Source organism: Zootermopsis nevadensis, unplaced genomic scaffold (genome assembly GCF_977971745.1).
Source record: "Zootermopsis nevadensis isolate Lab colony 2312 unplaced genomic scaffold, Znev_1.0 Znev_ptg000075l, whole genome shotgun sequence".
Lineage (NCBI taxonomy): Eukaryota > Metazoa > Arthropoda > Insecta > Blattodea > Termopsidae > Zootermopsis > Zootermopsis nevadensis.
In genome coordinates, this window is record NW_028259206.1 from 202,055 (window position 1) to 212,187 (window position 10,133).

At 34.6% G+C, this 10,133-nt stretch overlaps 2 long non-coding RNA genes across 2 annotated transcripts; one reads left to right on the forward strand and one right to left on the reverse strand.

Moving 5' to 3' along the window:
* Window positions 1–5,223: 5,223 nt before the first annotated feature.
* On the reverse strand, window positions 5,224–6,509 carry LOC147871018 (uncharacterized). The gene is made up of 2 exons (XR_015532891.1): window positions 5,476–6,509; window positions 5,224–5,329 (listed from the first exon to the last, which is right to left on the reverse strand). It is a non-coding gene; the product is annotated as an uncharacterized LOC147871018 (long non-coding RNA).
* Window positions 6,510–7,653: 1,144 nt separating this feature from the next.
* On the forward strand, window positions 7,654–8,035 carry LOC147871019 (uncharacterized). The gene is made up of 2 exons (XR_015532893.1): window positions 7,654–7,783; window positions 7,930–8,035. It is a non-coding gene; the product is annotated as an uncharacterized LOC147871019 (long non-coding RNA).
* Window positions 8,036–10,133: the final 2,098 nt, after the last annotated feature.

The following is a 10,133-nucleotide window of genomic DNA, read 5'->3' on the forward strand; positions in this document are numbered from 1 at the left end:
CCACTTCAGAGACCTGAAGTCTCTTAATCCAAAGGAGATAAATTTGAAGCCAAGAAATCTGTTTGCTTTCGCGTTGTTGTTAGAGGACATATTTCTTTTCAAGCATGTGTAATAATTTGTTTCTATTGTCTGCATGTTTCGTTTAAGGAAATATTTTTCTATTTTTTTTATACTTTGTCTGTTTTCAGGAACGTAACCCTCAGTTATAACATTGTGCTTACGGGAAACAGCAACTCGCTTTACGGTACTCTTCCTTAGAGCGTCTACCCTCTTTACAATCTCCATTACTTTTGAGAATTCAGGATACAGTTTTATCCCGGTTAACAAGCATTCAGTTGTTTCTCTTTCTGCAACGTCTAGAGGAAGTTTAAACATTCCAATTTTTCCGTTCTTTACCTTTTGTAAAACTCTGAGTTTTGCTACCGTGTTCACAACATGCTGCGAACAGGCCCTATCCTGAGCTACATTAATCCAGTCCACACCCTAACACCTTATTTCCTAAAGATCCATTTTAATATTATCCTCACACTTACGCCCAGATCGGTCGAGTTGTCCCATTTCTTCGGGCTTAAAACTAGCGTTTTACGCATATTTTACGTTTTCGCAATGCGTGATGCATTAAGCGCCCATCTCGACTTCCCCAGTTGCCTGCTTTAGATGGGAAACTTGTGTAGAAGACGTCCTGAGCCCATTCTCTATATATTTAAATCCTTTAATTTATAACTATGAAACATATTTGGAATGTGGAATTGTTCATTGAACGCATGAAGGTTTTTAAATATCCAATTAAATTGACGTGGCGTAGTGTGAGTTGGTATGTTGTTATCATTACTTTTATTTATTTTGGGTTGGATATTATAATACTTTATTTATAGTTTGTGTTTATTCTTTAAATTACAGATTTTTTATGACAAGAATAAAAATGTTGCATTTGGAGTCTTATTTTTTATGACATGTACTTTGTTTTATTCCTTTACGATTACTGGTTTAATTTGTTTATTCATTGGAATATTATTACATTAATGCTTGATCAGATATATTTTATTTTCATCTTCAGGCAATGGGACTGGCCCATTACCATTTTAGTCCAATGTGTCCATCGGATTTTAGGTTTTTCCTATTTTACTCCGCCCTTTTGGTTTATATTCTTAAATTTTTTATTGGTAACCCGTTTTCTTGCGTTCACATTACGTGTTATTGACCCCGTTAACTTCACAGACTATTTATATTCTTCTCTTCTGTTCAGTCCCCATTGGCGTAATTTAAATATATTTATAGTACAAATAAAATTGAACTGCCCTCCGTCATGCTAAATCCGTGTGCAGTCTTCAGTGACTTTTGCATTGTAAGTTATGTTCGTTCTGCGGAAATTCTCGGGAAAGCCATAAATATTGTCTCATGGATCTGTGTGAATTCCCTACAGATGAAATTCGAAACGCATTAACATACCTTGACGTTGCTTTATTTTCAGTAGGGTGAGTTTGGAAGTCGTGGAATTTTACGGCCTGGAACCCGGAAAACATTCTTCTGAAACTTGTCGAGATCTGGGGATGTTAGCAAATATGAGATTCTTTTCTTTTTTTACATTTCTTGACTTGAACGTCCTGTACTGAACATCGCTGTCCTGTGTCCTGAACTCATGCTTTGTATCTCGTGTGCCCTACTTTAAAATCGCAGCTCGGATACAGACGATTTCCCCTCTTTTACTCAGTCTCTACAAACAATTTTAATGAGAAGAATTTACCTTATAAACAAGTCACCTCTGCTCTCTTCCAAACTCGTCCTAAATCATTCGTTATCTGTTCCTCAATCTGAGCTATTTAAATAATATTTGATAAAATTTAAAGATGAGAATCTTCTGGTATACTGCGTCGAATAGTCTCGTAGAATTATATTGACATTTTATAGGTGCGTACTGCCTCCTTTATCAGGGCTTCCATGTTCATATTTGCCGCCGTGAGAATCTGAAATCCCAGTAGGAAGAAGAATATTAATTTTGAAACAAAAACTTATAAATATAACCTAGTAACGCTGCATCAACTGCAGGGTTTACTTCTTATAAATGTTTACGGAACAAGTTAATAAATTCGAAAAAAATATTAAGACATTTATAAGTATACATGGAATAATTCGTACGTTTCATATAATGTCTCTAAACAAACTGAAATATTGCACACACTTGTAGTGTTTTTCTTAATTGATTTCGTTTAATTACGCAACATACAAACAGTTGTTTATTGAGTACATTTACGATAAACAGATTAAATTAAGTTAAAATGTATTGTAAGGTAAATTTTACTGATGTAGGTCTTTTATACACAGAATACAGAAACGAAATGACAAAATCCTTTGATACTTACAGAGTAAGTCATTTAATTGCGAGAAATACTTGATCGATCTATCCGACACGCTCTGTAGTGTTATTCATTCCACAAATATAATGTCGCTTGGTAGTGGCTACAACATTTACGCTTCAATTTTTGCTGTAGCGTAATTAATGATCCGGTAAATAGGCGCATTGACCTGATCCCTCAAAAGTGTTGGTTTTATATTTACTGACTCTGGTCACTGTAAAGTTTACACCAGGTGCATGCCTGTCCATTAGTTTTGCGTGATTTGTGCATCACTGACTGTGTTCTGTTCGCCCTGCACTTCAGGCGGTCTGATTGCTGACGAGTGTTCTAATTTAAGTGAAATCCTAAATCTTCGCTGAATGCAAGCCACCTGTTGTTATATTGCAGAGGCAACGTACGGAAGTTGTTTCGCGATGTTCTTCAGACACGGGAAGTCATGTTGCTGCCTTGTGAAGGACCTCCCGCTTGCGGGGTGGGCATGGTGTTACAAATACTCACTTTAAAAATGTAGCTTGTTAGGAATTGTTTGAAAGATCGATTAGCAAGGGTTTACAAACACTGTGATAAAACTTTGGGGTTTCTTTAAAGCAAGGAATATCTGAACTAATTGAAAAATACTAACGCCTGTAAGAAAATTCTTCTGTCATGTCACCTGTATCAAAAGTCTGTTGAAATTTAACATGCAATGATTTTGTTCATCACCCTCTCTGTTCGTCCTATTTATGTTTTTCCTTTGCTTCCTTCCTGTCGTATTCTTTTCTTTTGCATGCTCTTCCTCATTCCTCTCCTTATTTATTCATTTATCTCCTTCGTACTTTTACTCTATTCCTCCTTCATTTCTTTTTATAACTCTCATTTGTTCATCTTATCATCATTCTCTCCCCAGTTCATTTTCTGTCCCTTTCGTACCTTATCTTCTCTCAAGCCTTGTCTAACACATTTGTATCGAGACACAACAATTCGAAAATTAGTTCGTGCTACGCTTTACGTTATCCCAACGTTCTTCGCTCGGCCCGAATCCATTCAAATCGATCTTAAAAGCATGAAATTACGTTTTATGTAACAGATTTTCGGCTTGTTTTAAAACGCTAAATATCAATTAAAATATACTGACTGGTTAAATATTTGGAACACTGGTTAGTTTTATGAGTATAACATAGTACATGTAATATCCGCTAGAGTTAAGTAAATACCTGTTACGTAGGTGGCCCAGCAGACGTGTTGTGCGCATGCTTAAACCCCCTTCCGTTTCTCAGTTAAGAAAATTGGTCTTTAGTATAGTCGGCGCGGTAGTTTTTGGCCGGTGGAATTTTCAAGGGGAAGGCTAGGAGCGAGTCACTAGTGCGATAGTATAATGCTGACTGCACCGAGGAGCTTATCGGACTGAACGCCCAAACAAAAGAAATACGCTGACCGTGCCACCTCAGGTACACAGACTAGGCCCGCCCGCCAGCTTCTCCACCGGCCAAAAACCACTGCGCGGACTATACAAATATATTTCTCACACGTGTGCGTTCCGCTTCTACACTTTTCGTGGTATTGTTATTCATATACTTGTTCTGTTATTATGTTATAACAGGCTTAGGCCACATCAAGTTTACATTAAAGCATAATGAATACGATGTTTTTCGGTCTGCTGGAATTCCAGCTGATGACCTACTCGGCTGCATACGTCACGGACCGTTCTATCTGGTTCCATAACATGGAACTTCTAGTCAGTAGAGAATACCAATCGTGTTGAAAGAGCTTTTACCGTGGATTTAGATAAGTTCTCTGGCTGATTGATTTGAGGCTATTTCGCTACGCTCTTTTCATTGAATAGTTCAAAAAGTGTGGAGTGAGATGGTGAATATGATAATGGAAACTGAAGGTAAGAATTTGATAGAAATTGATAGTAACATATTTTAAAGTGGACCTACTATATTTGTTGTTGTAACAGATTGTAATTTTGTGAAGTCAGTAGCAGACTTTTACCTGAGTAAGCAGTTTCTTTTAGAGCGAGATGTCATTGGTTACCAACGAGTTAACTGGGACATGGTAGGTCAGAACCTACTTACGATATATTGTGAAAATACATAAAGTAGTTATCTCACGACAAATTCAAGAGGAACACATTCGTCATCTCCTGTGCAAGAAGACAGGCTTTTGCAATATCGTGTATGTATGAGTATCGAGATCTGAAGTCATTATGAAATGTTAAATCAAAATATTGTAGAGACAGGAAAGGATGAACTATAATTACGAAACTATGCATCAAAATACATAGAAAAATACCCAGCAACTGGAAGAGATAAGAATAAATTTTATTTTGTGCTAGAAATTGGAGAGAGAGAAACATTAAATGCTGTATGATATGACTGGCAATAATGTCGATCGTTTGAGAGCTACACGGTATTGGACAAGAAATTGATATAACGTACTGATAGTTTAGAGGCCATATAAAAGTTCGGTTTCTGTCACAATTCTGATACATTCTCCACAAATATTATATAGATTGTAAATAAACGTATGCTAGGAAAATATATGGTTTTAGGAAAATATGTAGCCATTAACTCTTTAACGTTCATTGATAAGTTGACCTGCATATACCACCTGCTCTACCATTCAAGAACTTTTCACTTTTCCCATATAATTTATTCCTTATTATATGTTTTATATGATAATCATAATTAACATTTATTATTTTCCTTAGATAACATTAACCATATAATAATTTATTCACCGTCTCTACACAAGCTTAAAGATTGTTAAAATCACATAAAATTATAACATTTCTTCATTTGATATTGTTACATTTTAAAATGACGACATGTTTCGATGTTCATCCCATCATCGTCAGGTCTATCAATTAAAATTAAAATCTGTTGCACTTGCTGCCCTGCGTATACTGATTTGTTCTACCCGTTAGATTTTTATTTGTTTGACTTCCAGGCCTCTTCCATTAAACTTGAAGGCTGCGCCTGGATGCCTTAAATCTGCAAAATCAATTTTAATTTTCAAAACGTGATTCTGGATAATGACATAGGAAATAGAATAATTTTAAAGAGTTATTATGCAATATATCGTAATACAAGCAAAAGAAAAGGAATCACAAAATAGTATTTAAAGTATTAAAACATACCGGGTTGTATGTGATGTGCGTGTCCGATATTACGGAACGGTAGACTGCGACTAAGCTGTGTGTACCGTGTGTGGCTATATATATTGAGTGAAAGTTGTTCAGGGGGTTGGGTCGATGGACTGTAGAACATTAAATATTGGATTGTTCACGTAGATGTTGTTGTCGTTTAGTGCAATATTTTGTTTATGTGTTCTTTGTATATGATACTTTTCTATTGTGTCTCTGTGTCGTTTGTTTTGTACTATTTTTATAATGTCCATTGTGTGTTCTATTTTGTTGTATGCATGTCCCGTGTTTAATATATGCTTTGCGTATGCTGAATGGTCTTTATTGTGTTTAATTGCTGTTATATGTTCTTTGTATCTTTGACTGAAAGTGCGTCCGGTTTGGCCTATATAGGTTAACGGGCAATCATTGCATTTTAACCTATATATTCCTGGTTGTTCATATTGATTTTTTGTGTCTAATTGTGGCTTTTGTTTCAAGATGTTTTTTATTGTGTTTTTTGTTCTAAATGCTATTTTTATGTTATTTGTTTTAAATATTTTTGTTATAAATTTGGTTTCTTTACCTATATATGTGAATGTGGCCCATTTGTTTTGTTTATTTTCGTTTTCGTCTTCATTTATGTTGTTTACATTGTTTATTTTATTTTTGGGTTTTAATTCGTAATTATTATATCCGTTTTCTATTAGAATTTGTTTTATTATGTTACATTCAATTTGTTTGTTTATTGTGGTTATGGGATATGTATTTTTTCTATTTATTAAGTAATTGATAGCCATTTGTTTATGTTCATTTGGATGGCATGAAGAGGCATGAATTATGGTGCTTGTATTTGTGGGTTTTCTGTATATTTTGAATTCGAAGTTATTTTCGTTTCGTATTATAGTTAGATCTAAATAATTTAATTTGTTATTTTGTTCTGTTTCTAAAGTGAATTGTATATTTTGATTTATGTTGTTAAATTCATTTAAAACATTTTTTATATTTGTATTTTTTGCATCAAAAATCATGAGTATATCATCAACATATCTACTGTAGTATTTGATTTGATGTTTGTTTAATATATTTACTATACAATTATGCTCGAGATATTGCAAGAATATTTCAGATAATATGCTTGAGGTGGGAGCTCCCATGGGTAATCCTGTTTCTTGTTTCCAATATTCATTGTTGAATTGGAAATAATTTTGGTTAATAATAATATTAGTTATATTTGTAATTTCATTTATTAGATCTGTATTTATATTTTGTCTATTTAGAATATCTCTTACAATATCTCGTAGCATGACTGTTGGAATATTTGTATACATATTATTGATGTCAAAAGAACAAATTTGTATATTTTTATTATTATGAAAATTCAATTGTTGGATTTCGTTTATTAATTTTATAGAATTTGTTATGTTAAACGTATTTGGTAGATTACAGTATTCTTTTAAAATGTTTGATATTTTTATTGCTATTTTATATGCAGGGGCTGATGTCCAATTTATTAATGGTCTGATAGAATATGGGTTCTTATGTAGTTTAATTTGTCCTGTGATGATTGGTGCGGTGGCGCTGTGATTATAGTATTGTGTTTTGGGAGGGTTAAAAATGTTATTACATTTTTGGGTTATTTTTTGTATTTCCTTTTGGTATTTTGGTGTTGGGTTTTGTGTTAGTTGTGTGAATTCATTTTTGTTTATAAATTGAGTAATGTATTTTTGGTATTGTTCTATAGAGAGTATTATGATGGTTTTTCCTTTATCTGCTTGTGTAATTGTTAGTTTATTTTGTTGTAACTTTTGTTTGATATTTTTTATTAATTTCCATTCGTTAATATGTGTTTTATTATATTGATCGTTCTTTTTGTTTTGTTTAATTAGGTGTTCAATTTTGTCAGCTATTTTGTGTCGTATGTGGTCTTGTTTTTGTATAGGGATTAGATTTATTGCAGTTTCTGCTTCCAGTGCTAGATTTGTGATCCATGTTTTTTGTTTGTGATGTAAATTGTATTTTAAACCTTTGTTTAGTAAATTATATTCGTTTTGTGTGAATTGAATATTTGTTAGGTTCTTTACGCGACATGCGAAATGGTGTGATGATTCGTTATGTTTGTATTCGTTATTATCTTCGTTTCGTATTTTGTTTAGTAATATTTTTATTTTATTATTTTGTTTTTGATATTTAATGTTCTACAGTCCATCGACCCAACCCCCTGAACAACTTTCACTCAATATATATAGCCACACACGGTACACACAGCTTAGTCGCAGTCTACCGTTCCGTAATATCGGACACGCACATCACATACAACCCGGTATGTTTTAATACTTTAAATACTATTTTGTGATTCCTTTTCTTTTGCTTGTATTACGATATATTGCATAATAACTCTTTAAAATTATTCTATTTCCTATGTCATTATCCAGAATCACGTTTTGAAAATTAAAATTGATTTTGCAGATTTAAGGCATCCAGGCGCAGCCTTCAAGTTTAATGGAAGAGGCCTGGAAGTCAAACAAATAAAAATCTAACGGGTAGAACAAATCAGTATACGCAGGGCAGCAAGTGCAACAGATTTTAATTTTAATTGATAGACCTGACGATGATGGGATGAACATCGAAACATGTCGTCATTTTAAAATGTAACAATATCAAATGAAGAAATGTTATAATTTTATGTGATTTTAACAATCTATAAGCTTGTGTAAAGACGGTGAATAAATTATTATATTGAAGAACACAAGCATGACGCAATTAAGATATATATAAAAAAAACATTAACCAGTTGATCTTTGTGATTGTTAAATCTCATGAAGACTAGCATTTCCTGGTTACTGGAGCAAATGCTAATTTGTTACACTAATTTCACGTTGCACTGCATCCTTCTGACGTATCCCACCTGATATTAATATCAAAATAACGCCTTAAAGTAGCTCCCCCCAATCACAATTTTACCAAATGTCGCTCTCCCATTGTTATTGTACAAATTCTAAATTCGAATGGATTTCAGTGACACTGTCCCCAGTTTCTCTCCTCTGAAACCACATATTTTCTTGTATATTTTTGTCTTCGGGCGTTTTACGTTCTTTCCATCCTGCTCTCACCAGGTAGACGAGCGGTTCCCTCAACCCTTCCTACCTCTCTCACTCATTCGGCTTTAGAAGGTTAATTAAACTGTCGTCAAAATACAGCAGCCACTGGAGACACAAATGCGGTGGTTACACGACCTTCAAGCAAATCTGCCCATTTCTATCAGTAATCCCCAATTCGTTTATGTTGCTACGAGCTTCAGGGTTCTAAGCCATGTGGTTACGGGGTTTGTGCTTATGGAATTATCCCTACATTCGTCTGAACGTAAGTAAAAGTAAAGCTGCCCTATATAAGCCATGTACTCATTCTTGATCTCTGCACTAGATGGAGGTAAGTGGTGTGCCCCGGGAAAGGACCCCGGTACCCATTTGATAGGAGGATGGGTGGGCCCCAGAAACGGTCTGGACGCAAAGACTAGAGAAAAATTCGACTGCCCCTTTCGGGGTTCTAACCCCGGTCGTCAAAACCGTAGTCAGCCATTATGCTGACTGAGTTATCCTCTGTCTGGAGGTATTGAGGAAAATATTTTCCTTCTTACGTTTTTAGATAAGGCGAGCAAGATATATCTGGGTGAGAACGCAGTTTACTAAGGAACAGACAACAAGAGGGTTAATCAAACACTTTGGCCGTAATTTTATGGTATATATGTCTAGACTTTCAATATTAACCAAATCGTCTGAGAAGCTGTCTATTAGATACACGAAATTGAGCAAAATATAAACTACACTACAGTTACAATACAACGAACACGAACAGAACGTCTACAATAGATTGACAACATTACAATAAACCATGTGTAAGCCACTAATCTTACCTTTGAATCTCGAACTCAAGTAGGACTAAAAATACTATACCAAATTTTCAATAGAAAAATGCTAATCAGGCTAACTACCTTTTTACTTTCCTTGTAATAAACACTACGAAAAATAGCAGTACTGAACACTTCTTTGACACTACATAGCAGAATCACTGAATTAAGAATCTTGCCACCTTAAAGTATAAGACTTTATAAAAAAAACTGGCTACATCACCTGTAAAGAAAAGGACATTTAAGAAAAAAAGGAAGTAGTGTCTTTAGATATTAGGTGTTGTTCATAAAAATGCGTGGAGCTCTACATCCAAGAAACCTATACGCTTTCATGGCTAACTTCTTACCTGGTCAACATCTCACATCCCATTTATCTTAATCCCACATCTACGTCTTGGTTTCCGAGTAGTCTTTTCCCTCGATAATTTCCTACCAAAATTGTATACCACTTCTCTTTTCCTCCACGTAAGAAACACATACCGTAAATTTTATCCCAAAGGAATTAATTACAGTCACGGGTGAAAAATACAAACCATGACACATTACGTCACGTAATTTTATCTGTTCTCGTGTTAATCAATTTTAATACAACTAGCCGCTTGGTCTGAGGCATCATGCTTCGGACCGGCGATAAGAAATGCGCGTTGGTTCGAGTCTCGAGGGAGAAGAAATTTTCTCATGAGCTTTCGACCAGTGTATGGGACCGGTGCCAACCCAGAATCGTGAGGAAATTGGGGAGCTATAATGAGTAGCTTAATCCGGTCAG